The sequence below is a fragment of the Ipomoea nil genome, unplaced genomic scaffold, assembly GCF_001879475.1.
Source record: "Ipomoea nil cultivar Tokyo-kokei standard unplaced genomic scaffold, Asagao_1.1 scaffold2653, whole genome shotgun sequence".
NCBI lineage: Eukaryota > Viridiplantae > Streptophyta > Magnoliopsida > Solanales > Convolvulaceae > Ipomoea > Ipomoea nil.
Window position 1 is genome coordinate 4188187 of NW_017619081.1, and position 4314 is coordinate 4192500.

Below are 4314 nucleotides of genomic sequence, written 5' to 3' on the forward strand. Positions count from 1 at the left end.
TTTTGACTTATTGTCAAATGTCACTTCAGACCGGACTGATTCATCCAGTACAGAAAACAATTCTTTCTTCCCACACATATGGTTACTACACCCAGTATCCAAGAACCATATGTTCTTATCTGCAGAAAAACTATCGCTGGCTAAAAGTAAAGTTTCAGAACTCTCACCAGACTTTTCAGCAGTGTTTTCAGCAATGTTTGCTTGATTTCCTCGATTGTTGTCCTCATTATACCAACAATCTGCAATCTTGTGTCCATACTTGCAACAATTGTAGCAATGAAATGGAAATTTACCTTGTTTGGTATTACCTCCACCTCTTCCTTGGTTGGAGTTACCACGTCCTCCTCCTTGGTTGAAGTTACCACAACCTCTTCCACTAGAACCTCCTCTTCCTCTTCCACGACCTCTACCAGATCCTCCACCTCTTTGATTAGTGTCAGTCACATTAAGGGTGACTTGACTCTTCAAAGCTTCTTCAGCTAGTGGTTCCGATTTTGACGCAATTCTGTCAATATGACTTTCTACCATACCTTTCAGCTCTGCAATTGATAAGAGCTCGGTTTTGTGTGACTCTGTGATTGAAGCCACCACATGGTCATACTTTATCGGCATAGTTCGTAGAACTTTTTCAACCACTGCACCATCTTCAATTGTATCTCTGTATAACCTCATCTTATTCACCATATCAATAAGACAAGTGAAATACGCGTCTACTGTTTCTGTAGAGGTCATCTCACAATTATCGTACAACCTTCTTAACGACTGCAACTTAGACTTCTGCGCCCGATCGACTCCTTTGTTTGACACCTTTAAGATATCCCAAGCTTGCTTTGCTGTTTGAGCACGAGCTAATTGCCCAAAAATGGAGTAGTGAACACCTTGGTGAATTTGTCCGAAGGCCAACTGATCTCGCCGGATAGCGGCTACGTCAGCTCCTTCGGGTAAACCGGGATCAACAAAGCTCCAAAGATTTTGAGCTTTCAAATGTGTGGACATCATAATTTGCCAATAATTGTAATCGAGTTTCCCGTCCAATTTGGGACCCGACCATACAATATTGAAATTTGCAGTCATATTTCACTACGGGAAATATCTCGGGGTTGAAAGGTTGACTGGCTCTGATACCAAATGTAAGATATATTAAATATAATATATTTAATATAATATATATTAAATATAATATAATATATCTATAATATATATTAAATATAATATATCTATATATTATATTTATATATATTGAGAAGAGAGAGAGAGAGAGGAATGAATAAAATGTTTTACTTGATCGTTAATGAATGAACAATAGCAACCTATTTATACTAAAGGATAACCACAAATAAAGCTAAAAATTAGGATTAATGCTCCATGTAATGCTAATCCATGCTCCATGTTCTGCAGACCCACTACCACACTTCAATTGCTTGTTAACAAACTAACTTATTATTAATTACTTGGTTTAACAATAATAATAATAATAATATTATAACAAAAAAAGAGCACATGGACGGCAACAGAATACCTCCATGAACTCCATTACCGCAACTGCACATCATAGAGAACATTATTGTTGCCAACCACCCGGGTGTAGATTGAACATCACTTGGAAGATATTCCTGATGATTTTCGAGCTTGTCTTGGCCGGGTCAGCCGCTACCTTGTCAAAGTACAGTGAGTTCCTAGTTTGCCAGATGTGAAAGACTGAAGATAGAATAGCAAGAGCTCCAGCTTTGGACGGAGGACGAGTTCCTCGCGAATCCCTGTGATGCCACTTGATTGCCCCTTTAATAGAACATGTGTTTCTTTGCACCCCGACAGCACCTCTAACTTTTTCCCACACTTGCTTTGAGAATGGACATTCAAAAAGAAGAGGTGGGGGATGCTTTCAGGTTCGTTTTCACAGAGGGAGCACTGTTTCTCAATTTCAATAAAATTAATGTTATCCTTGGTAGAGAGCTTCCCATGAAGGCACAGCCAACAACAAAAAGAGAATTTCGGTGGAATGAATCCCTTCCAGATGAAGCGCATGGCGAAGGATTCCTGACCTTTGATTCTAATGGCATCATAAACCGCCGAGGTATTAAGGCCTTTCGGGCCAACCCAGGAAGTGAGCTTATTAATGCAGCAGTTCTTGCCTCCTAACGAGTCCAGGAGAGTGTCTCGGACCTTGGCAAGGCCACGCATGAGGGCGGATTCATTTTTACCCGGCTTCCAATCCCAGAAGTCTTCATTTCGCAAGTAGTAATCATGAATCCATCGGATCCACAAAGACTCCTTATGCGAATGAATATTCCAGATTTGTTTGGCCAGGAACGCATTGTTCCAATGCTTCAAGTTCCGGAGGCCCAATCCGCCCTCCTCTTTTGGTTTACATATGGTGTCCCACGCCACAAGAGCCCTTTTCCCACCCCATAGAAATTTGCGACATATGGAGTTTACGTGTTCAATAACCGTGGGGGGGAGGGGGAATTCTTGTAGCCAATAAGCAATTACACCTTGAATCACTTTGGCCAACAATTCAAGTCTACCTACATGAGATAAAGTACATCCTTTTCCAAGCAGCAAAATATTTATTAATGGAGTCAATGAGTGGTGAGTAATTTGTCACCTTCAATCTTTGTGCATCCAGGGGGACCCCAAGGTAGCGTACCGGGAGGGTGCCCACTGGGATACGGGTGAAGGACAGATCCTCACACACTCCAGCAGTAAACAAATTGGATTTATTAGCACTTATAGCAAGACAGAGGTCTTCTCAAATTCATTCAAGGCACACATGAGAACCTCCATTGAGGCAGCGTCACCCCTGCAGAATAACATTAAGTCATCTGCAAAAGCAATGTGGGTTATACGCATACCTGCACATCTTGGGTGGAAGTTAAATTCAGAATTTTGTGTCTTCGCATGTAGCATTCTTGAGAGGTACTCCATACATAAAGTAAAGAGCATTGGTGACATAGGGTCGCCTTGGCGCAGGCCTCGCTTGCCTTCAAAATGTCCATGCATTGTACCATTCACAGAGACCGAGAATGATGCAGTGCATACACATTCCATAATCCACTCAATGAAGAATGTGGGGAAGTTCAGACCAACCAAAACCTCCCGCAGAAAGTCCCAACTAACAGTATCATAAGCTTTCCTAATATCCATCATGATCATGTAACGCGGGGAGATGCGTTTTCTGGAGTACCCTCGGATCAATTCCTGTGCCAACATTATATTATCCGATATTTAATCTCTCGGCTACAAATGCCCCTTGGGCCTGATCAACAATGTCTGGTAGGATAAGGGTCATTCTGGATGTCATGATCTTGGTGATGACTTTGTACAGAGTATTGCAGCAAGCAATGGGTCTGAAGTCTTCAACCCTCTGATCATGCATATTTTTAGGGATAAGAGCCAGACATGTATGGTTCCACTGGTTGAGCAATTGGCCATTCCTAAAAAACTCCAGCACTGCATCCACCACAGATTTTCCAACCCCGTTCCAGATTAATTTAAAAAATGCCGTAGTGTAACCATCCGGCCCAGGAGATTTCTCATGATGAGATAATTTGAATTTCATTCAACGTGAATTAGGATAGAGATTACAATACTAATAGTATAACAACTCCTATCAACTAGGAAATCCACATAAGACTAGGCCTACTATAAAGACTAGTAAACATAACAATAATAAAGTAACAAATAATAATATTGCTAACACACCCCCTCAAGCACAAGGGTGGTATGCCACAACATTGAGCTTGTCACGTAGCGCTGCAAAGCGCGGCCCTGGTAGCGGCTTCGTGAAGATATCTGCTAGCTGGTCTTTAGTGGAGACATAATTAACCATTAACTCCCCGGAAGCTACCTTGTCGCGGACGAAATGAAAATCTATCTCCACATGTTTGGTCCTGGCGTGAAAAACTGGATTAGCACACATATAGGTCGCACCTAGATTATCACACCAGAGGGTCGGTGGAACACCAGTGTGTAGCCCAAGTTCCCGGAGTAACGACACAACCCAAGTAACCTCGGCTGCCACATCAGCTAGGGCCTTGTACTCCGCTTCAGTCGACGAACGAGCCACTGTGCGCTGCTTCCTGGATAACCATGAGATCAGATTGGATCCCAAAAACATTGCGTAGCCACCAGTGCTCTTCCTGTCAAGAGGACAACCTGCCCAGTCTGAGTCGGAGTAAGCATGTAGAGCAAAAGACTCGGAGACAGTGAGTTGTAAGCCGTAGTCTAGAGTACCCTTGATATACCGGAGTACCCTTTTAACCAACCCCCAATGATCAGCTGTTGGCGTGTGCATAAACTGGCACAGCCGATTCA